Consider the following 25,431-nt stretch of genomic DNA (forward strand, 5'->3'; position numbering starts at 1 on the left):
ATTAGATTTTAAGACTCAGAAGAGCTGAGATGAAAGGAGGGTTATTTTTAAATAATACTTTTATGAAAATATAATTTACGTTCCGTAAAGTTTACCCTTTTAATGTGTACAATTCAGTGATTTTTTAGTATATTCACAAAGTTGTGCATAGATCACCACTATCTAATTGTAGAATATTTTCATCACCCCAGAAAGAAACCCCATAGTCATTAATATTCATTCTCCTTTCCCCCTTCCCTTCAGCCCCAGCCACTGCCAACTTACTTTATATGTATGTTCTATTTATTTGTCTATTCTGAATATTTTACATAGATGCAGTTATACCATGTGTGGTGTTTTACTTCTGGTTCCTCTCCCTTAGCATCATGTCTCTAAGGCCCATGCATGTTGGAGCATGTGTCAGTGCCTCATTCTTCATTATGGCCAAATAATATTCCAATGTTTATATGCATTATAAATATTTCATTTACCAGGCATGGTGGCTCACACTTGTAATCCCAGCACTTTGGGAGGCCGAGGCAGGAAGATCACGAGGTCAAGAAATTGAGACCATCCTGGCCAACATGGTGAAACCCCATCTCTACTAAAAATACAAAAATTAACTGGGTGTGGTGGTGCGCGCCTGTAGTCCTAGCTACACAGGAGGCTGAGGCAGGAGAATCGCTTGAACCTGGCGGGGCGGAGGTTTGCAGCGAGCCGAGATTGTGCCACTGCACTCCAGCCTGGCGAGAGAACAAGACCCCGTCTCAAAAAAAAAAAAAAAAAAAAAAAAAAAAAAAAAAAAAAAAAGAACAAATCTTTTATTTATCCACTCATCAGTTGATAGATATTTGGATTGTTTTTACATTCATAATGCTGCTATGAATATTTCTGTACAATATTTTGTATGGACATATATTTTTAGTTCTCTTAGGTACATAGGAGTGGAACTACAGGATCATATAGCAAATCTGGGTTTAACTTTTTTTTTAATTTAATGTAATTTTTTTTTTTTTTTTTTGAGAGGGAGTCTTACTCCGTCACCCAGGCTGGAGCGCAGTGGCGTGATCACGGCTCACTTCAACCTCCGCCTCCTGGGTTCAAACAATTCTCATATCTCAGCTTCCCGAGTAGCTGGGGTTACAGGCATGCACAACCATGCCCGGCTAATTTTTTGTATTTTTAGTAGAGATGGAGTTTTACCGTGTTGGTCAGGCTGCTGACCTCAAGTGATCTGCCTGCCTTGCCCTCCCAAAGTGCTGGGATCACAGGTGTGAGCCATGGCGCCCAGCCCATGTTTAACTTTTTGACAAACTCCCAAACTGTTTGTCAAAGCAGCTGTACCATTTTACATTCCCACCATCAAAGTCTGAGCATCCAATTTATCCATTAACTCACTGATGCTTCTTCTTATCTGTCACTTTTATTATTTCCATCCTAGCAAGTGTGAAGTGTTAACTCGTTGTGGTTCTCATTTTCCTTTCCCTGATGACTAATGATGTTGAGAATCCTTGTATGTGTGTATTGACCATTTGGATGTCATCTTTAGAGAAATGTCTGTTCTAATCCTTTGACTGATTTTAAATTGGGTTCTGTGCCTTTTCATTTTTATTTTTTTCCTGAGTTGTAAGAGTTCTTTATATGCTTTGGATACAAGTCCCTTATCATATACATGACTTGCAAAACTCTTCTCCCCATCTGTGGGGTTGTCTTTTTACTGATGGTATCCTTTGTAACACAGAAGTTTTAAATTTTGATGAAGTCAAATTTATCTATTCTTCCTTTTGTTGCTTTCGGTTATGTCTAGGAAACCACGGCCTAATCCACTGTCACAAAGATGTACTCTTCTGTTTTCTACTAAGAGTTGTATAGTTTTAGCTCTTACACTTAGATTTTGATCTATTTTTGGTTAATTTTTGCATAGGATATAAGATAGGGATCTAACTATATTCTTTCACATGTAGATAACACTTGTCCAACACTATTTGTTTAAAAATATATATATATATTCTTTTACCCTTGAGTTGTCTTAGTACCCTCATGGGGAGGAAGCTTTTTGGGTGAGTTTGTCTCCCACGAAAATGTAGAAGACCTTTGAAATTCCCTTAACATTCACAGTAACAAGTTTCTGGTTTCCCGAGGATTGAAGAAAAAGGTGTTCCTTCTCCCCAGCAATAGGCTAGCTGCTGGGTGTTGTGGCTCACATCTGTGATCCTAGTACTTTGGGAGTCTAAGGAGGAAGAACTGCTTGAAGCCAGGAGCTCAACACCAGCCTGGCCAACAAAGTGAGACCCCATCTCTAAAAAGAAATTTTAAAAAATTAGCCAGGCAGGGTGGTGCACCCTGTACTTCCAGCTTCTTGGGAGGCTGAGGTAAGAGGATTGCTTGACCCCAGGAGTTTGAGGCTACAGTAAGCTATGATTGCATCGCTGCACTCCAGACTGGGCAATAGAGTGAGATGCCATCTTGAAAACTAATTGATTTATTAATTCATTAAAATTTAAACAAAAATTCAAAAACCGACGTGATTGGATTCTTCTTTATTGAATACCTGCAACAGACTATCATTCCATCTAGGAACTTATCACAATCTCTGTTGTTCTTTGGCCACTTGAAAAAACTTGCCCTGCCACAGAACGTGTATTTCAAAGCTTAGCTGAGGCTCCAGAATCCCAAAAAATGCCTTTATTATTGAATCACTGGATAAGATTTGGAAAAAGTGGTGCAGTCATTGACACACTATAAGATTGCAAATCTGCTATACGATCAAATGTTCAAATAAGGATGAGACACTGAAAGATTGGTGAGGCCATTCTGCCTTAACCAACACTTCAATTGAGAGAGGGTCAGGTAAGGTGGCAGGTAACTTCTTTCCAGAAAGTCCATTGAAGAAAGTGAATCATAAAGGTCAATCTGAGTCCGATAAATCATTCTACTTCCTTATAGATCCGAATGCCATGATTCGTAAGCAATTCTCCTTTTATCTCATGTTAAACTCTCTCTCAACAACTTCACCTCTAATTCTTTGTTGAGAAAGAGCAACTCGTTTCTGGTGAATCACTTTGGAGTAGACTACTTCTAAAATAGCCCCCAGTGATCCTTGCCTTCTGGTAGGTATGTCCTTGTGTAACCCCTCACCATGGGTGGCCTAGACCTAATGACTTGCTTCTAAATAACAAAAGTGATGGCCTATTACTTCTGAAAGTAGGTTATAAAAGGCTGTGACTTCTATCCTGCTGGCACTCTCTTGCTGTTTCTCACTTTCTCATTTTGATTAAGCCAGCTACTCTATTGTGAGCTGCCCTCTGGAGAGGCTAAGTACTAAGAAACTGTGGCTCTTAGTCCAACAGCCCAGCAGGAACTGAATTCTGCAAACAGCATTGTGAGTAAGCTTGAAAGTAGATCTTGCCCCAGTTACGCCTCAAGATGACCGCAGCCTTGGCTGATACCTTGATTGCAGCCTTGTGAGAATCCCTGGGCTGGAGGATCCAGTCAAGTCATTCCCAGACTCCTGATCTACACAAACTGTGTGAAAATACATATTCTTGTTGTCATCCACTAACTTCGGGGATGATTTATTATATAGCAGTAGATAACAATACATGATATTACTTGATCCACTGTTTTCTATTCTGTGCCCCAGTTCCTCAATAAACTGCAAGTGATGTCAAATAAACGCTTCCTAAATCCTGGGTTTTCAAATCCTTTCTTGAAACTCTATCTTTCCAACCTCTCATTGCTGTTCAATTACTGGACCATTCTAACCCTACTCGCTCCTATTCAGTCTCAATGAAAAGTCTCATTTTCACTGCATCATCTGGATGTTCATTGTCTCACCACCAAATTGCACCTTTCTTCTCACAAACGCCTTCAATTTCCTAGTGTTAACCAAAACCAGGTTTCTTCAAAACCATATCAAAGCCTTCTTCAATGGAGAAAATTCCTGCTGTCATCCCCTGCCCAACCCAGCATCCTGCTCTGTGTTTCTGCCATTTGCTAATCATGGGAAGTTGGGTTATTATTTAAGCCCTCAAAACCTCAATATCTTCATTTCTTAAATGGGGATAATATCTAACTCACTGAATTGCTCGAAAATTAGTAAAATGGTGTAGGCAAAAGTGCCTGACAGTGCTCATCCCTCAGCACATACCCGATTGATAATTGCTTTTTTTCTTTCCTGATATCAATTTCTCATTCATTTATTTAATAGTTTCTTATAGACTATATTATGGTCCCTTTTTTAAGGCAGGTCCTGGTGATACAGAGATGAAGATACTCACCATCTTGAAGATACTCATCGTCTGCCAGGGATACAGCATTTATCACACTTTTATTGAAGTTATTGGTTGGTCCATGATAGAGGCTCATATTCTGGGAAAACAAAAACAGGGTACTTATTATTATCCTGACAACTCTTTACTAATTCATGCCACTTACTTATATCTGCCTCTTTCTTTAATCTTCATTATAATCTACAGAATTCCACAACATTTTTCATCCCTCACTCTCCAACTTTTGGCTTGGAGTCTTTCTTTCCACTCTCCTCTGGTCATTACTCCCTAATACAATCAGCTACCATGTTAAATTATTTTAACATAATGGCTCTCACAATTCCCAAACAAATCCTATTATTAGATCCCAAAGATCTAATAATAATCCTACCTTTAGTATTGATTAATATGGCTATCCTCACTCTTCTCCCTTAGACTTCATCATCTTTATTCAAACGTACCTCTTCTTGCACTTGCTATGTCTTCTCTTAGAACATTGTTTCCTTCCCTATTGCTTGACTAATTCCTAAGCATTCTGTGCATCCTTGCCCGCCATCGTATGACCCCAGCTAATCACCTAATCAATCATTGTTTCCCTGCAGACACCTGATGCTTCAGGCCATTGTATCATTCATGGATCCCAGGCACAATGCATATCATCCTCCTTCTAAAATTATGTTCAGTCATTTGCTCCATGAAGGATGCCTTCTCCCCTCAACCAATATTAATCCATCAGAATCTCAATCATCCTTCAAGGACCATTACAGACACAATGTTTTTCTTGTTTTAAATGCTTGTGCTCTTTCTTTTAACCCTAAGGATGTTTACAACACTTTTTTTTTTTTTACAGCATTTAAACTACATTCTTGAGGCTAGTGTCGTAATTTTATAGTTACATGTTTATTGTCTAAAGTATATCTCCTAATGTTTGTTTGTTGTTGTTGTTGAGGCAGAGTCTCGTTCTGTTGCCCAAACTGGAGTGCACTGACGCCATCTTGGCAAGGGCAACACCTCCCAGGCTCATGAGTTTCTCATGCCTCAGCCTCCTGAGTAGTTGGGATTACAGGCGCACAGTAATGCATCCAACTAAATTTTGCATTTTTATTTATTAATAATTTTTCTTTTTTTGAGACGGAGTCTCGCTCTGTCGTCCAGGCTGGAGTGCAGTGGTGTGATCTCCACTCACTGTAAGCTCCGCCTCCCGGGTTCACGCCATTCTCCTGCCTCAGCCTCCCAAGTAGCTGGGGCTATAGGTGCCCACCACCACGCCTGGCTAATTTTTTGTATTTTTAGTAGAGACGGGGTTTTACCATGTTGGCCAGGCTGATCTCAAACTCCTGATCCCAAGTGATCCACCTGCCTCAGCTTCCCCAAGCGCTGGAATTACAGATGTAAGCCACTGCACCCGACTGAAAGTACATACCCTAATGTTTGAAAACCAAAATTATGTCTGTGGCAGCATGAGAATGTTCTTCACAGATCTTTCAAGATAGGAGGATAATAGAACAAGCTCTGGAATCCAGCATCAGGTTTGTGCCAAGGGTATACCTCCCACAGGCTGCTCCTGGCCAATGACTGAATGTATCAAGGGATACTCAGGCTAACCCATTCTTTGGACACAAAGGCTCTCCTCTGATGGCCAGCTTTGACTTAGGACTCCCCAGGAGCACTACTGAACTTCCCTCAGATGGAGGGTGATATCCATTTAGGGTCACACTTGCTTCTCACTGTGAAGGCTCTCCAAGTCTATCCCAGCCCCCTCCCCATTTTCCTTCATATGGCATTTTCCCAGATGTTTCCAGCTGTTTCCCCACATGTTTAATCCAGTCTTGGCATCCACTTCCCAGAAGACCAGGAATAACAAAACTGGTGCCAGGAGTGATCCTCAGAAACAGGCAATGAGTTGAGGATAGAACTGGCTAACCTACCACCCAGCAGAGGAAGAAGACAGTATCCTAGTTGGAAGGAGGGGCATGGATAGTCACTGGCATGAGGTAACCCACCATTCCTCTAATAAGGACTAGCATTTCCCACTGCAGAAGCCCCTCTCCCACAAAACAACACATGCCAGTGGTAAATGAAATGATAGCCCCATGCCCCGCACCACCCTTCCACACATACACGAAGATGTCAGGTCCTAATTTCTATAACCTTTGAATATGTTACATTACATGGAAGAAAGGACCTTGTACATGTAATTAATTAGAATACTGAGGTATGAAGATTATCCTGGGTTATCTGGGTGGGCTCAAAGTGTTCTAAACAATGATGAAAAAACCAAAGATGACACAAACAAATGAAAAGACATTCCATGCTCATGGGTTGGAATAATTGATATTGTTAGGGTGACCATACTTTCTAAAACAATCTACACATTCAATGAAATTCCTCTCAAAATACTAGTGTTATTCTTAACAGAAACAGAAAGAAAATCCTAAAATTCATATGGAATCAAAAAAGAGCCAGAACAGCCAAAGCAATCCTGTGCAAAAAGAACAAAGCTGGAGGCGTTACACTGCCTGACTTCAAAATATATTACAAAACTGTAGTAACCAAAAAATCATGGTATTGTTATAAAAATAGATACTTGAACCAATGCAACAGAATCCGGAAATGAATCCATACATTTATAGTCATCTGATCTTTTGATAAAGCCATCAAGAACAGACACTGGAAAAGGACACCCTCTTCAATAGGAAAACTGGATAATCATATACAGAAGAATGAAACTGGACCCCTATCTCTCACCATATACAAAAGTCAACTCAAGATGGACTAAAGACTGAAACATAAGACTTGAAATTATAAAACTATTAAAAGGATATTGATCTAGGCAGAGAATTAATGGCTAAGACCACAAAAGCATAGGCGACGAAAACAAAAATAGGCAAATGGAACTACATTAAACTAAACAGCTTCTATCCAGCAAAGAAAACAGTCAATAGAGTGAAAAGGCAACCTCTTGGATGGGAGAAAATATTTATAAACTACTCATTCAACAGGGAACTAATATCCACAGTATACAAGGAACTCAAACAACTCAGCAGTAGAAAGAAAGAAAGAAAAGAAAGAAAAAAGAAAGAAAGAAAGAAAGAAAGAAAGAAAGAAAGAAAGAAAGAAAGAAAGAAAGAAAGAAAGAAAGAAAGAAAGAAAGAAAGAATCCCATTTAAAAATGAGCAAAGGACATGAATAGACCCTTCTCAAAAGAAGACATACAAATAGCCAACACATATATGAAAAAATGTTCAACATCATTAATTACCAGGGAAATGCAAATCAAAACCACAGTGAGATATCTTACCCAAGTTAGAATGGCTATTACCAAAAGACAAAACATAAAAGATACTGATAAGATTACAGAGAAAAAGGAAAAGGGAGCTCTTATACACTGTTAGTGGAAATGTAAGTTTATACAGCCACTATGGAAAACAGTATGAAGATTCTTAAAAAAATTAAAATATAATTACCATATAAGCCAGAAGCTTCACTGTTAGGTATTTATCCAAAGGAAAAGAAATCAATATATCAAAGTGATTACAACACTGCCATATTTGTTACAGCACTATTCACAATAGCAAAGATATGGAATCAATGTAACCGTCCATCAATGGATGAATGGGTGAAAAAAAAAAAACTGTGGCATATATACACAACAAAATACAATAAAAAAAGGATGAAATAATAATAATTTCATCGAATAGCAATAAAAAATGATGAAATAATATAATTTTCAGCAAGATGGGTGGAACTTTAGGTTAATATGCTAAGTAAAATAAGCCAGGCACAGAAGACAAGTATTCCATATTCTAACTCCTATGTGAGAGCTAAAAAAAAAGAAAGTTGATCATATAGAGGTAGAGAATGGAATAATAACAGAGACTGGAAAAGGGTGTATGTGTAGAAGAGGGAATGAAGAGAGGTTGGTTAATGGGTACAAACACAGTTAGATAGAAGGGATACATTCCAATTTTTGCTAGAAAAGCAGGGTGGCTAGAATTAACAAAACTGTATTGTACTTTTCAAAATAGCCAGAAGAAGACTTAAAATGTACCCAACACATAAAAATGATAAACCCTTAGGTGATGAATACCCTAAATATCCTGAATTGATCATTACCCATTCTATGCATAGAACAAAATTTCACATGTACCCTCATAAATATGTACAAATATAATGCATCAAAAAATACTTAAATATAAAAAAGGGTTCTTGTAAGAGGAAGGCAGTAGGGTCAGTGTCAGAGAGGAGGACACAACAATGAAAGCAGAAGTCAGAGAGAGAGAGAGAGAAAGAATGGAGATGTTACATTGCAGGACTTGAAGGTGGAGGAAGGAGCCATAAGTCAGAAAAGGCAAGTGGCTTCCAGGAGCTAGAAAATTCAAAGAAACAGCTTCTCTCTGGCTAGCATCTTGATTTAGAACTTCTAACTTTCAGAACTAGAAGATAATATTTGTATTATTGTATGTCATGAAGCCTGTGGTAATTTATTTATTTATTTATTTATTTTTGAGACAGAGTCGCGCTCTGTCTACAAGCTGGAGTGCAGTGACATGATCTCGGCCCACTGCAACCTCCACCTCCCAGGTTCAAGCGATTCTCCTGCCTCAGCCTCCTGTGTAGCCGGGACTAAAGGCATGCGCCACCACACCTGGCTAATTTTTGTATTTTTAGTAGAGACACGGTTTCATCATGTTGGCCAGGATGGTCTCAATCTCTTGACCTTGTGATCCACCTGCCTTGGCCTCCTAAAGTGGCCTGTGTTAATTTATTACAGCAGCCATGGGAAACTAACACAGTGCCCACTCAGGAGCTGCCACATCTTCTCTTCTGCCTTCCAGGCTGCTAAATAGGGAAAAATTTCATCATAACCAGGCTAGGGATATGCTGAGTCTGGTAGGAGCAGAAAGCAATTATATGCCTAAAAGACTACATCCTGAAGAACTGGCAGGAGTCAGGGAAGTTCTCCTGTGATTTGAATTTGAGGATGCTTGATCAAGGAGACAAAAAAGTAAAGCTGGATATGCAAGATTTCATTGAGTTAGAAGCACTTTATTTAACACAATTTAATGTTCTAGCAAGGTATGGAGAGAATGAGAAAAACTTGTTGCTACTGTGGCTCTTAGAAGCCTGGAGAAAAGCAATGGTCAGCTTTTGGCAATGTAGAAATGCCTGCATTTCCCTAGCAGGTGACAGAGGAAGAAATAAAGGGGCTGAGGGAATATACTTGCTAAAATGGATAAATGATGTGAGTCTAGAAGGTCCACCAGATGAGCATGTTCCATAGGAAGCCCAGAGAACACAGATAGCTTTCACCAAGGTCATCAGGAATGCACTGATGAGAGGGGACAGACCACCGTCACTAAGAAGTTCAGAGAAAGTTTCTTTGCAGGCTAGGGTTAAGGGAGGTGAAGCAGTCACAGGTCTTAGCTTAGTAGCGTGCATGGGAATGATGGGACTGTGTAGAGGACTATGTTAGCACATTCCATAACAACACTGACAGTCTGATCTATAGTTTCAGGAGTGGGGCTTCAGAGAAAGTGAGTTCAATCTATTGATAGGAAATATAAGTTTTATTTTATTTTTTTTAAAAAAAGGTCTATATTTCATCCATCCTTTAGTAACTCACCACTGTGTTCACTTCAGTAAAGTTTTCATAGCACATCTAAAGCCTCTGTGAGGCTCAGAAATATTTGTGAAACAAAATTCTGGAACCGCAAATAAAATGTTAAATGGTCTCTTTAAATAGAAAATAACATATCTGGAAAATTTTCATGTAACTGTGTGCTTTAATCAGCCTTTCCTTTTCTAAGCATTATGTGTTTAAGTAATAGGCAATAGAAATATACTAGGCCGGGCTCAGTGGCTCACACCTGCAATCCCAGCACTTTGGGAGGCCAAGGCAGGCGGATCACCTGAGGTCAGGAGTTCAAGACCAGCCTGGCAAACATGGTTAAACCCCATTTCTACTAAAAATACCAAAAATTAGCCGGGCATAGTGGCAGGTGCCTGTAATCCCAAGTACTCAGGAGGCTGAGACAGGAGAATCCATTGAACCCAGGAAGCAGAGGTTGCAGTGAGCCCAGATGGCACCATTGCACTCCAGCCTAAGCAATGGGAGCAAAACTTCATCTCAAAAAAAAAAAAAAAAAAAAAAGAAGAAGAAGAAATATACTTTAATCTTTGGCAGTCAAATATTATGTCCTGTAACCAGATCGTAATCAAATGTCTTGGAAGTTATATAGTGTATAATCATAATATGTTGGTTTGACATTTCATATCTCATCAAAGAGGATGCCTACCTGCAATGCTCTCTTCAGTTGCAGAAGCTGATAAGTCAGATACTTCATCTTGTCCAGAGGCTTCATGGTGTAATGGGGAAAAAAGGGGGGCAGGGTTTAGAGTCCTGACAAAAGAGATAGGAATGTCAGCTCTGCCACTTCCTAGTTTTCTCAACCTGGACATGTTTATTAACTTCTCTCACCTCGGTTTAATCATCTATAAACAGGAAACAGACACAGGCTTCTTGCAAACCATATATGAGATAATATCAACTGATACCTGGTCAACAAACGCTAATTCTGTTCCAAAATCCACCCTCTCTCCTTCAGTGTTCTTTCTTAACCATCTCCATGTCCCGTGGTATTTTAGCCTTACAATGACAGATTGTGAAGAAACGGACTAGCATAGACCAAAAGATACATAGCCCCATCTTTGAAAGCCACTTCCATTCACAATGGTCAGAAAATCTTGAATTAAAAAAAAAAAAAAAAAACTGACCTCTTTTACCTGAAGGGTTTTTATTTTTCCTCACAAGGTCATACATACTGGTTTTTTCTTTTTTAAATTTTAATGCAGTAAGAAACATTTAACACTTACCACATCTACCCTCCTACCAGATTCTTAAGTGTTCAATATAGCAATTGTTGTGCACATACTCAATGTTGCACAGCAGATCTCTGGGGCTTGTGCATCTTGCATAACTGATTTTGTGCCCCTTGATTAGCAACTCCCCATTTTCCCCTCCCCTCAGCCCCTGGCAACCACGATTGTCTTCTTTGCTTCCATGACTTTGACTGGCAGAGACAAATTCTTAGTAATCACCTATAAAACAGCTAAATTTAGATTTCTGAAGGTTTTAAACTACTCAGAGGGCTGTTGGTAGGGCTTTATTCCTGATTCTTGACTGCACTTATATATCTCTAACTACTAGCACCTGCCTTGGCCTTCCTCCTTTCAATCTTGTATTAGTCTGTTCTCACGCTGCTATCAAGAAATACCCAGGCTGGGCACGGTGGCTCATGCCTGTAATCCCAGCAGTTTGGGAGGCCAAAGCAGGTAGATCGCCTTAGCTCAGGAGTTTGAGACCAGGGTTAAACCCTGTCTCTACAAAAAATACAGAAATTAGTCAGGCGTGGTGGTACTCTAGAGGCTGAGGTAGGAGGTTGGCTTGAACCTGGGAGGTGAAGGATTGCAAAGAGCCAAGATCACACCACTGCACTCCAGCCTGGGTGACAGAGCCAGACTGTCTCAAAAACAAAAAGCAAAAAAAAGAGAGAGAGAGAGAGAGAAGGAAGGGAGACAGGGAGGGAGGGAGGGAGGGAAGGAGGAAGGGAGGAAGGGAGGAAGGGAGGAAGGGAGGAAGGGAGGAAGGGAGGAAGGAAGGAAGGAAGGAAGGAAGGAAGGAAGGAAGGAAGGAAGGAAGGAAGGAAGGAGAAAGAAAGAAAGGCTGAGACTGAGGAATTTATAAAGAAAAGAGGTTTCATTGGCTCACAATTCTTCAGGCTCTACAGGAAGAATGGCACCATCTGCTTGGTTTCTAGGGAGGACTCAGGCAACTTACAATCATGGTGAAAGGCAAAGGGGAAACCAGCACTTCACAGGGCCAGAGCAGAAGCAAGACAGAGAGGGTGTGGGGAGGTGCTGCATACTTTTAAACAACCAGATCTCGTGAGAACTTATGACACAGTACCAAGAGGGGATGATACTAAAGCATTCATGAGAACTCCACCCCCATGATCCAGTCACCTCCCACCCGGCCCCACTTCCAACACTGGAGATTACAATTCAACAGGAGATTTGGGCAGGGACACAGATCCAAACTATATCAAATCTGTGATGTTGCTTTCTTACCACCTATATCACTACCTACTCGCAGCTATAAATAATAGAGAAAATAATGCATTTACAATAGCATATCTCATAGTTTCTATCTGCCTGCCAATGTAATGACAAGCAACCTCAGCCGAAACCCAAAGATAGCAGAATGCAATTCTAATCAGGAAAAAACGCCCCTAACAGTTCAGTGGCTCCCTCCAATCTGTAGCAAGCTCACTCACATAACACTCCACCCAGAGATCTCTGCAGCTGATATGGTTTGGCTCTGTGTCCCCACCCAAATCTCACTTTGAATTGTAACAATCCCCATGTGTCAAGGGTGGGACCAGGTGGAGGTAATCGGATCATGGGGGCAGTTTCTCTCATGCTATTCTCGTGGTAATGAGTGAGTCTCAAGACATCCGATGGTTTTATAAGCATCTGGCATTTCCCTGCTTGCATGCATTCTCTCCGCTGCCACCCTGCGAAGAGATGCCTTCCACCATGATTGTAAGTTTCCTGAGGCCTCTGCAGCCATGCAGAACTGAGTCGATTAAATCTCTTTTCTTTATAAATTACCCAGTCTTGGGTATTTCTTCACAGCAGTGTGAGAACAGACTAATACAGCAGCTGTTCTCCATCAGCAACATCAGCCTTACTTAGATGGTTAAAAATAAAATGTTACATTCGGGGTGGGGGCAGGGTGAATGGGGAAGGTAGTGGCTAACCCAAGGCATTAGGCATTTTCTTGCTCAAGGAATGATTTTTGAAGATTTACAATTGTTTCTGTTCCTCTCCACTGGTATTTTCACCAGACAGATTTTTTGCTAAATGCCGCAGAATCATTAGCCAACTTATGTCCCTTGAGTAATGGTATTTAATGGTTTTTTGCAGAAAAGTTACATTAGTATAAATCAGTGGTCTTCAACAGGTGGCAATCCTTCCCTATCCCAACATTTAGCAACTTTTGGAGACATTTTAGGGGCAGGAAATTCTAGTAGCATCTAGTGGCAAGGGCCAGGGATGCTACTAAATATCCTACAATGCCCAAGATAATCCCCCGCAATGAGGAATAATCTGACCCAGAGGTAAATAGTGCCAAGGTAGAGAAACACCAATCGTTCCATAATTTAGCTATGAATGCATGTATGGCAAAAGGGGAAGGAGCTATAATGCAATATCAAAAAAAAAAATCACGTTACAGCAAAAAAAAGAAGCTAACATGATCTTTGTCATAGAAGAAAACTTGTGACATTTGGAATAGGGAGCAAAAAGTCTTTGAAACACAGGAAGGAAACTTGCATTTATAACAGGTCACTAAAATTAATTAAAAAGATAACAGTGCCCTGAGCTTGCCAAGTATGCCATCGTGACTGTAGCCTCATGGATTCGTAGGCACGCCTGTAGGAATACAGAAATAGGTTTATTTAAGCCTGACTTTCTTTTGAGCACTGGCAACAGATGAGTTCTCTGCGCCAAATCCTGCCCATAGAAAGCTAATGGGTGTTGCATGCAGTTATCCAAGAACACAAATTGGCTTTGTGGCTTCTTGTGGCATTTGGCTAGCTGAATCAGAGGAAACAACTAGAAGCTGAGGCAGATGGTTCACAGGCAATATGCTATAATGTCTTCTTACAAATATGTAGTTATGTATTAATAGGTAACCTCTTAGGAAACATGGACAAATATATCATTTTTTGCAATTCCCAGTTTCTAATACAGCTCTGTATGTTGCTGGTGCTCAATACCACTGGTTTCATATTTGTTAAATTATCTCATACTCTCTTCAAACTCATATCCTCATATCTTTGGAATGTGGAAGCAGACACAAACAAGAAGTTTAGCAAGGAGTACTTACTAAATACCAAGTACTTCATCAAGGGCCAGAAACCCAGTGATAAATAAGATGAGTATGTCCTCCACCATTTCTGAGCCTGTTTCTCCTCTGAGTTTATTGTGGCCCTTTCTATCTAAGTGAGGCTGAAGGCCATTCCTGTAACAGAAGTAAAAGTTGAAATTCTCAACTCCACGCTTCTTCCATGAAGTCCTCCATCAGGAACATGCTAACAGGTTGGAACAAGAGTTTACAAATACGTACGCTGGTCAGGTAGAAGAGGGGAAATGGTGAAAGAGGAGTAAAGGAGAATGGTGTGACTTCTCAGGTAAAGAAACTATCTTCAACAAGCTCCTCTGACAGTGGGGAAGATGGTGTATAACGTGGTATTGAGTGGAGGCAGAACTATTAACCTGGACCAGAGCTACTGGTGTTGAAACAACGATTCTAGCAATTCTGAGACCAATGGAAAAAAAAAAATTTTATAACCCGTCTGCCAGCCTGTAAGCCTGTTTCCACTTCAGAATTAATTAGTATCAACATTTTACCAGCCAATATGTCTCAAAAAAAAAAAAAATCAACAATGTGCTTTGCTTTTTTCTTGCACAATAAACCCCTAGGGATTACAGATACATTTATACCACATCTTTCAGGACTGTTGGAAATATTAACCAAAAGTATGTGCCTAATGATTGTTTTCATTTTAATGCATTTGTATTATTTTCAATGAATGAAATTTATTAAATGACTATATAAATGTGATATAATATGTCTATAGGTAAAACAGTTTCCATAAGCCTACATAAAGCAGAAAATTTTGTCGGACTATTATATTCTGACTCATCTTCCACTTGTAAGATTAATATCTCCTATATGTAAGGTAAGTGGCTCTGTAAATTATCTGGTCAGAAGATGTGACTAGAAATTCATAAATGTTCTATTTCTATTAAACCTGTCTCATTGACACAGCCCACTTTTATTCTCTCCTATTCTGCAAGACTTCGAAGGCTGGTTTAACATTCCTGTGTTCTCAGCTATATAATTCTGGTCTTTCCACCAAAGCAGTTTTATTTCCTGACAGTCACTACAGCTTATGAAAGCCAGTGCTATTGGGAAAATATTCCAAATGCACAGGTTATGTGGTTGTGGAAAACAGACATTAATGGAAAAGGGACTGAAACCAAGTTCTCTTCCGATTGCTATTTTGGAACCTCTGGTTTTTCTGTGGAGCTCCAAGTCAGTGGTGATTGCAAAACCAAAAAGACCAAACAGAATATTCGAAAAGCAAATGACCAGGAGGAGTTTATTTAGAAAATAGATAAATACAAATTGTGCTTTATGGGTTTTCATGTTTATGTCAGAAGGAATGGGTAATGTTGGACGGTCTGAAAGTGATGCTGTGGAATTTCTGTATTTCTCTTATGTTTCAAATCATTCTCCCTGCATCTGATACTAAACTCTTCAGAAAGGTTTCACAGCTGTGTCCTTTGGGCACAGGGCATGTTCTGACATGCAGAGGATTGTCTTGCGCAGCCTGTGGCCGCCAGCGCCACCTAGCTTCTGTATACATTTCCTCAACTCAACAGTTTTCCAAATTGTTCAATTAAATGAGCCAGTCTTCCATGAGGGCTCAGAATCGGTCTCACAGATTTTGAATGATGAAATTCAGGACGGGAGTTGGAACAGCCACACTGCTCTGAATGGTTGTCAGGTAGAAAGACATGTTCTCTAAGTCTGTGGAACTTTAGGTAGGATTGACAACGTTTCTCAATGCATTCGTCGCCTGCCTGTCTTTTATTTGACAAACCTTTGTGTGCCAAGCAGTTAGATAATGTGCACAGAGACCCAGCTTCTGAACTTTAACCACTATGTTTTAAATTAGTATTTCTAAGAAGAGAGTCTTTGCTAGGCTCACACTCAGGGACTGCTTCCCAATGAAGGAGATCAGAGTATGTCACCCCAAAATATGCCCCCATAAGAATTATTTTGAGCTAGGGGCAATTGAGAAAAAGCAGACACAGAAGAGCTCCGCCTACCACCTCTGCCTTAAAGCAGGGCATAAATTTCCCCTCGTGAAGGTGTTAAAAACTTCAGACGAATTAGATTTAACAATTTAATTAAGCTCATGAATCAGGCAGCTCCCAGAAACAAAACAGGTTTCCAGCGACTCTTGGGCTGCCACATGGTCAGGTAACATTAATAGGCAGGAAATGGAAAGTGAGGTTCAAAAAATAGAAGTGAGGTACAGAAACAGCTGGATTGGTTACAGCTCAGCATCTGCCTTGTTTAAACGCAGTTTAGACAGTTGGCTGCCTGTGATTGGCTGGAACTCAGCTGCTATGATTGGCTGAAACTTGGCTACTTGTTAAAAGAATAGGTTACAGTCCATTTCAACATCCAGTTAGGCTACAGTTCAGTGTGTATGGAGAAACTGTAAGCTTTAGGCTACACAAAGGTGTCCCCCTACCCTCCCCTATTAGAAAGATAGGAACAACACTTATCAGGAGATGGAGATAGCACACCAAGATGTGCTGTGTAAGCAAACTTTAGTAAATAACTCTTGTTTATTATTGCTTTTCCTCATAAATTTACCTTCCCACCATTCACCACCCCTAGAAGCCCAAACCCTCTTTCCTCTGTCATAGTCGCTTCTCCCCAGGTTATTGTCCTTTGCTAAAATGGTATAGACACCCTCCAGTTTACCTGCTTTTTGGGGGGTTTTCACTTCTTTTCTATGAAAACCCTGCACACATAAGAATATTAACATCACATACAATGTGTACAATTTTCTTCTATTCATCTGTCTTTGTCAGTTTAACTTGCAGGCCCAGCCTCAGAATATAAGAGAGTAAAGAAAAAGTTTTACCTCCCATACATTTAGAGTCAGTGAACAATTGATTACTAAACATGAGAAAGTTAGAAAATCTAGGGGAAATGGCATGAGGTAATTTTCTCTGTCTCAGAATGTCTTTCATCGTTCTGATGTCACCTTTGAATGGAGTTTATGATTCTTGTATTTTTAAAAGATAACAGCGATCTCATCCAAAGAATCATATGCTTCTATCTCTGGGCTAACTGATGACTATAATGAGAGAAACACAGGAGCACAGAATCATGGGTCAGGTTCATTCTTTGTAGATGAGACCAGTTGCTGGAGGGCATGATTCAGTATACTTTAGAGTCAGTGGGTGTTTGAAATATATAAATGAAATCGACACAGATAAATAGAGCAGTTGGACAAATAGCCTACTTGGATTGTCTGGAAGGCCTTTTCATTTTGTTTTATTTTGGAAGCCAGGACAATATGATTACCAACTATTAGTTGAATGACGAAATTTTCCAGATGGTGATGATGATTAGAATGATCAAGAAATTCGAAGCTGTTTCATCCTCATGGGAAGGCTTCAATGGAATAGACTCCCTGCTGCCTCCTGTAGACTTGGACTTATTTAGGGAAAACCCTACAATGACTACAGTTTCCAGTTGTAGCAACTGGAAGAAGAAAGAAATAGCACCTACAAGCCTGAAAGTTCTCTTCCTTTCAATGAAAAAGCAGCTTAAACCTGTCCAAAGTCATGTATGTTACCTCGCCAAGTAAAATTTTATCATTCTGTATGCTGAGTGAGGTTTCTTCCCCTCCCAAGAGGCTTTAACTATAGAAACTTTATGGTTTTTTTTTTTTTTTTTTTTAAAGAAGGGGGTCTAGCAACAACCTCAGTCATTCTTTACTGACAAAGGAAGCAAAGATGAAAGTCCAATTAAAAGCCCATGAAATTTCCATCATGTTTCTTTGAATTGAGTTTGGAGTCTTTGGAATTCTCAAAATAATTCACATGAAGATCTCAGATGCCAATGTATTTTCTGACTCCCTTCAAGGTAGCCATATGAGGAATGGCAATGAGTTTTATACCAGCATTTGCTGACAGTAAAATATAATGAAAAACATTTATTTGTAATAATGTTGACCACATTCTAACTGCCATTTAATGTAACCACACTATATTTCATAAGGTTTCAATTTAGCATAGCTAATCACAGGGCCAGTTCTACTCTGATGTAGATCTTTTGCATTCTGCCTAAGAAAATGTACTGAAGTGCTGCTTAGGAGAGAAACCCAGCCAAAGTCACATTTGGAATTAAACACGTTAGAGTTTTAAACTTTTTGAAATGTATAAATGATAAAATGAAGATTTAAAAAAAAAAATTATTGTTAAATATAAACCATTAGCAAAGGGAAATGTTGGTTACTATCTGTACTGGGTTCATGGTGGCTCCCAACAAAATATACATCCACCCAGAACCTATAAAGGTGACTGTATTTGGGGAAAGGGTCTTTGCGGGTGTAATTAAGAATCTCAAGATGAGATCATCCTAGATTAGGGTGGTCCTAAGTGCAAAGACAATGTCCTTATAAGAAGAGGAGAAAACACAGACACAGAGAATGAGGCCATTGAAGACCAAGAGAAAGACAGAAATGATGCTGCCACAAGCCAAAAATCACCCGGAGCCACCAGAAGCTGGAAGACACAGGGAAGGACCGTCCTCCAGCACCTTTAAAGGGAGCATGGCCCTGCCAACACCTTGATTTCAGACTTCTGGCCTCCAGAACTGTGAGAGAATAGATTTCTTTCCTTTTTTTTTTTTTTTTATTATACTTCAAGTTCTAGGGTACATGTGCACAACGTGCAGGTTTGTTACATATGTATACATGTGCCATGTTGGTGTGCTGCACCCATTAACTCGTCATTTACATTAGGCATATCTCCTAATGCCATCTCTCCCCTCTCCCCCCACCCCACAACAGGCCCCAGTGTGTGATGTTCCCCACCCTGTGTCCTTTTAAGCCACCACATTTGTGGTCATTTGTTACAGTTGCCCTGGGAAACTAATACAGTACATTCAAATATCACAACAAAAAAAATCAACTAAGAGGAATGAATGTATAAAAACAAATCCTGGCCAGGCGCGGTGGTTCATGCCTGTAATCCCAGCATTTTGGGAGGCCGAGGCGGGTGGATCATGAGGTCAAGAGTTCAAGACCAGCCTGGCCAACATGGTGACCTTGTCTCTACTAAAAATACAAAAATTAGCTGGGCATGGTGGCATGCACCTGTAGTCCCAGCTACTCGGGAGGCTGAGGCAGGAGAATTGCTTGAACCCGGGAGGCAGAGGTTGCAGTGAGCCGAGATCGCATCACTGCACTCCAGCCTGGGAGACAGAGCAAGACTCTGTCTCCAAAAAAAAAAAAAAATCTCCACTGATCAGTGGAGGAAGCCTTTCCTCACATCCACCCTCCACATCTATCAGCATGGGAAGCTGCAGTGAGAAAGTTTACATCTTTTAAAGCAGTTGAAATTTAGAAGTATAAGAATCAACAAAACTATAGAAAGTACTATTGACTCACCATTTCCTAAGCATGTCTTTTTTTGTTACACTTCCATAACTTTGCAAATAGTGTTCTCTTAGCCTGGGATGCCTTTTTCTACCTACGGAATCTCTACATGCCCTTCAAGATGGGGGACAAGTGTTGTCACCACTTCCACGAAGCTACCTTCTACACACACACACACACACACACACACACACACACACGAGGCTACCACTTTATTCTGGCTTCTACAACATTTTTTACTTACCTCCAGTACAACACACATTACAATGCTTTGTGGTTTTTGGTTTATGGAGCTGTCTCCCCCACTAGGCTGTGAGGTTTACACGTGCAACACTATGACCTACTTATTCTCAACCCCTCTATATATGGTCTCCAATCATTCAGTAGTCTAGCCTGAATTTCCTTACCACGTAGTGGCTAGGTTCCAAGGCCTAAGAAGCAGAAGCTGCCAGTTATCCTAAGGCCTAAATGCCAAAGTCCTAGAAAGTTGTTTCTATTTTATTCTATTGTGCAAAGCAAGTTATGAAGGTATTCTAGATTAAGGGGTGGGGAAATAATTTCCTCTTGTTAATCCAAGACACTGCAGGCATGTACAGAGATGGGAGGAATTGTTGATGGCCATATTTAGAGACTGACCTACCTCACCTGAATTCCAATCCCAGCTCTGTTCTTAATAATACTATGACCTTAGCCTCAGATACATAATCTCTATGCCTTTACATCCTCTCCTATAAAACTAGGATAACACTATCTATTTGAAAAGACTGTTAAAAAGACTAAAGGAGATATTATAATTTACTTAGTGTGGTTTTTTACACATAGTAACCTTCTAACAAATGATAACTATTTTTTCTCTTCTCATAAAGGAGGTGCATTCAAAAACAGGAAGTTAGTAGACTGCTAAAAGGAAATGCTGAGAGAGACCTTCATGGGGAGAAGAAATGAAGGGCAGAAGGACAGTAAAGACAACCTTTATCAACTTCAATCAGTTGTGTCCAATTTTGTTGTTACTAGGCAACTGTAGAAGAAATACCCAAATCTGGCCGGGCGCTGTGGCTTACACCTGTAATCCCAGCACTTTGGGAGGCTGAGGCGGGTGGATCACAAGGTCAGGAGTTAGAGACCAGCCTAGCCAACATGGTGAAATCCCGTCTCTACTAAAATACAAAAAATTATCCAGGTTTGGCGGCATGCACCTGTAATCCCAGCTACTCAGGAGGCGGAGACAGAAGAATCGCTTGAACCCAGGAGGCAGAGGTTGCAGTGAGCTGAGATCATGCCATTGCAATCCAGCCTGGGCTACAGTGGGAGACTCCATCTCAAAAAAAAAAAAAAAAGAAAAAGAAAGAAAAGAAATACCCAAATCTGCAAAACGAAGTATTTTGGGTATTCACCAGCAAAGTATATGCATGTCTAGGAAACTTCACAGTTGAATTTCAGGGAATATATCACAGCTTTGCATGATTTTTTTAAACTGTACTTTCCTTTAGAAATAATTTTGTTTCTGTCTTTTTTTTTTTTTTTTTTTTTTTTTTGAGACAGTCTTACTTTGGAGTGCAGTGACATGATCTTGGCTCACTGCAGCCTTGACCTCCTAGGCTCAAGCAATCCTCCTGCCTCAGCCTCATGAGTAGCCAGGACTACAGGCCCATGCCACCACACCCAGCTAATTTTTTGTATTTTTAGTACAGACAGGTTTTTACCATGTTGACCAGGCTGGTCTCGAACTCCTAACCTCAAGTGATCTACCTGCCTCGACCTCCCAAAGTGCTGGGATTACAGGGGTGAGCCACCATGCCCGGACTTGTTTCTGACTATTAAAGCAACCAATGGCCATTGAGAAAATTGTAGGTAATATCAAAAAGTAGTAGGAAGAAAATAATTAATATCCTTAATGCTATCACAAAGCTACAAGAAATATCTGAACCTATTTTTTTGCAGTAATTTTGTCATCAAAATATTCATCCATAGCTGATTTTATGAGTATACACTGTGCAGTCAGATCGGGCCACACACTCGGAAGAATCCCATTCTTGGTTTAATCCTCTCCTATCACCGCCTTGAAATTCTTAATAATTTTTGAAAAAGAGATTTCAAATTTTTATTTTGCAAAGAGCCTACAACTATGTAGTCAGTCCTGAATGCATGTGTGTATGTTTGCTGGTATGTATCTGTGTATGAAAACATGGAAGTAGCTACATATGTACACATGCATTAGTACCCCAAGCATATGTAGAATTATATACTTTATTTACATAGCTTTATGGTTACCTATATTTTATCTATGAGCATGTCATGTTTTAATTAACTATTCCATTCCTCTTACATTTTCAGGCTATTTACATTTCTACTTATGTGAATTTTTTCAGCACATATCTTTGTACATATACAGTTTTTTATTTCATCTTTTATTTATTTCTGTCAGATGGAATTCCAGAAATGGAGTTACTGGATCAAAGAGTCTAAATATTTTTAGGTTTATATTTTCAAATTAATTTTTTAAGCAAAACTGTTGAGATTTATAGTCCAAAGAGCAGTCAACAAGGGTGCCTTAGGTATATTTTATAAAAGACCACTAACAAAGAATTCACTTTTAGAGGCAAGATGTCAATGGTTGAGAATAGAGATCGAATTCATACTTTATTTTTAATATTAGCCATACCATTTACTAGCTAGATAGTGATTTTGTACAATCTTTATTTGTATTTGTACTTTATGTGCCTCAGTCCCCTATATAAAAATATCCACTTAATTAGAGGTACTGTGAAGATAAATTTGAGCTTGTATCATTCAACAAGTTTGGACTGAATACTAAATCTGTTCTAGGCATCTGCTTGGCCCAGGAGATGCAGCAGTGATCAAGATTGATAAGTCCTTACCCTCTTGAAGGTGGGCAGGTAAGTTAACAGTTCGAGAAGACAAGTTGGGCAGAAAACATTTTTTAAAAGTATAATGCGTATTATAAAAGAAGAAATAAAGTGTTTAAGGGTAGATAGTTGTGGCCAGAGAAGGCCTCTGAGGATTGGCATGGCTCTGAGACCTAAAAAATGTGGGTGTAGGGGAGCTATCCAATGAAAGTTGAGTGAGCAGGAAGGAGCATTGAAGACAGAGAAAAACATGTGGGACATGGGCCCCCCAGTATGTGTCAAGTTCAGAAAAACCAAAAGTCACATATAGGTAGGGTGAACAGAAGTCCCAGATTATCCAGACAGTTCCTGTTTATACTAAGTATTGTGGCATAATAATTAATAGTGCACCTCTTTATCTCAACAGCATCCCAGTTCAGAAGGTAAACGATGCAATCAAAGTATAGCAAGAAAGCAAAGAACAGGAGGGAGAGTAGGAAGGGATGAGCTAAGGGTACTCTTTGGAGGATTTAACATGTTAAGAAGTTTCATCTGTATCTTAAGAGTCATTTATGGATTTTCCACAGGGAATTTACATAATCTAATTTGCCTTTTTATAGACAGATACAGCTATATCAGAATAAATGATTTTTGTTGAGTGAAGAATAGCATTTGCAAAGAGTTTAGAGAAGTTTACAATATCTAAAAATAGGAGGAATTACTATCTAGATTATTTTTAGAAATTCATAGAAATCAGCAGTAAAAAAAAAATTTTAAAATCCAGTAGGCAAAAGGTTTGAACAGACACTTCCCACGATAGAAAATCCAAACAGGTAACATGTATATGGACAGATGCTTGCCCTCAAAAGTTATCATAAGATGTGCTGCAATTTTAAATACAGTGTTCAGAGAAGCTTTGCTAATGAGATGACACTTAACTAAAGGAGAAAACTCTCTAGGAATCTGAAGGCGGAATGTTCCAGGTAGAAAAAACAGCAACAAAAGGAATGGCCCTAATCTAATAGGTGGTTAGATATATTCAAGTCAAAATACAACTGTGGAAATCTGATTGAAGCGATATCCTCTAATATAATCCATAGGTGTCATGCCAAGAAGAGTTAATGGATCAGGGATGGAGGAGGATGGGGAAAATAATTTAATAATTAAAATGTGATTAAAGGAAGAAGGAAACTTGCTTGGATTAATCATACGTATACTAACAACTCAGTCTTGTGGACATGAGGTCAAACAACAAAACAATGACAACCAGAGCAAAGTTATCTAGGATACTGGCAAAAGAGGTGAGTCAAGAAGTGAAATGTGTGAAGCTAAGCTAAGCAAGAAGAGAAGTAAAGACCAGAGGGAACTGATAGAAATGTTCAAAGGACCAGAGGTCATGAGAGGACCAAAGAACCAGTATAATAGGAGCTCCTGTTAGGAGTTAACCAGAAGATAAGTGATCAGAGTTAGAGAGAGGGAACTCTGGGTTTCTAAAGTGGAACAACTGGAATTGTCAACATGGCCCAAGGTACAGTCATTGAAAGCAGTATAGAGGAGGTCATTGTTGATTAAAAAAAGAGGTTATCAAAATTAACAACCAGGGAAAGGAACTGAACAATTGGTAGATGTTATTTTTATTGCTATTATTATAACTCATCACAGCATTCTTAAAAACTACAAGAAATATATAAAACTATATGTAGAACAGAATCAGAGTCTTAGCAAACAAATATTATCTTACAAAAGTAGTACCAACAGAGTTCTGTCTCCAAAGCTAGCTTATATTCAAATCTATGGTGTCTAAAAGAACAGAAGAGAAAACAGGATTTCAGACACAGCATGTATTAGACCATTTTCACACTGCTATCAAGAAATACCTGAGACTGGGTAATTTATAAAGGAAAGAGATTAACTCACAGATTCACACATCTGGGGAGGCCTCAGGAAACTTACTCATGGTGGAAGGGGAAGCAGGGACATATTACATGGCGGCAGGTAAGAGAGAGGAGTGTGTATGAAGGAGGAACTGTCAAACACTTATAAAACCATCAGCTCTCATGAGAACTCACTCGCTATCACAAGAACAGCATGGAGGAACTGCCCCCCATGATCCAATCATCTCCCACCAGGTCCCTCCCTTGACACATGGCGATTCTGGGGATTACAATTTGAGATGAGATTTGGGTAAGGACACAGAGCCAACCACATGATGTCACTAATTATGCTTTTTCATCTTTACTGATTTATATGGAAGGGGCTTCTCTGTCTTTATCTACTTGTTGCTAGTGTTTTTAATTAGGAAATTTCAGAACTGGTGGTGCAAGAAAAAAGAATAATTATGAGGTCATCCTGATTTGGAGGGTGGAGAGGAAGGAGAAAAGGAAGATTAAGAAGATCTTGGAAGGAAGATGGCTAAACAGCCCTCACACACTAGTAAATCTAGATGCACTAGTAAATCTCAATAGCTAACATAAAGAAAAAGGGACTAGCTTTCCATTCTTTCCCATTTAAACTATTTCTACTTTATTCCATTTGAAACAATCCAGTGAGATAAGTTTAAAACAGCTGAGAATGTCTCTATTCATAGTCACTCCCTGTACAACATCGCACATAACACATACTCTAACATCTAACACAATATAACACCATTTGGGATGTGCTTGACTAAGTATCTAAAATTGTCATAATAAAGGAATTCAAAGCTCCAATTTTTCTTTTTTTCTAATCATTTACATTTTCCAGCCCTCCCTACAAACTCCAATTTTCCTTCTTGAATTTCATCTTATTTTACCATTTGAAAGTGTTTCAGAATAGAAAGCATAAATAGCAGCTTCGTTTTATTTATACAAAAGTGTTTCTTGCTCTTTACTGAGCCACTGGTTCCCATAGCCTGATTTTGGAGGAGGCAGGATAGCTGAAGGCAGGTTATTTCCCATGCATTCTCTGAATCTGTCCCACAGGCTGTTTAACACAAGTTGAAGGAAGTACATTTCGGGAAGAAAGTTCAGCATAGGA

At 39.5% G+C, this 25,431-nt stretch overlaps 1 protein-coding gene across 2 annotated transcripts in view; it reads right to left on the reverse strand.

The window, feature by feature from the left end:
* The window catches only part of KCNJ16 (potassium inwardly rectifying channel subfamily J member 16), a 541,663-nt gene that overhangs the window by 489,372 nt on the left and 26,860 nt on the right, over window positions 1-25,431 (reverse strand). For both annotated transcript variants that reach the window (XR_007720474.1, XR_007720475.1), the window contains exons 4-5: window positions 10,550-10,653; window positions 4,260-4,350 (exon numbers count right to left, since the gene is read on the reverse strand). The gene's annotated coding sequence lies outside the window, so the exon portion shown is untranslated. The remainder of the gene's footprint in view (window positions 1-4,259; window positions 4,351-10,549; window positions 10,654-25,431) is intronic.

Source organism: Macaca thibetana, chromosome 16 (assembly GCF_024542745.1).
Source record: "Macaca thibetana thibetana isolate TM-01 chromosome 16, ASM2454274v1, whole genome shotgun sequence".
NCBI classification, from domain to species: domain Eukaryota; kingdom Metazoa; phylum Chordata; class Mammalia; order Primates; family Cercopithecidae; genus Macaca; species Macaca thibetana.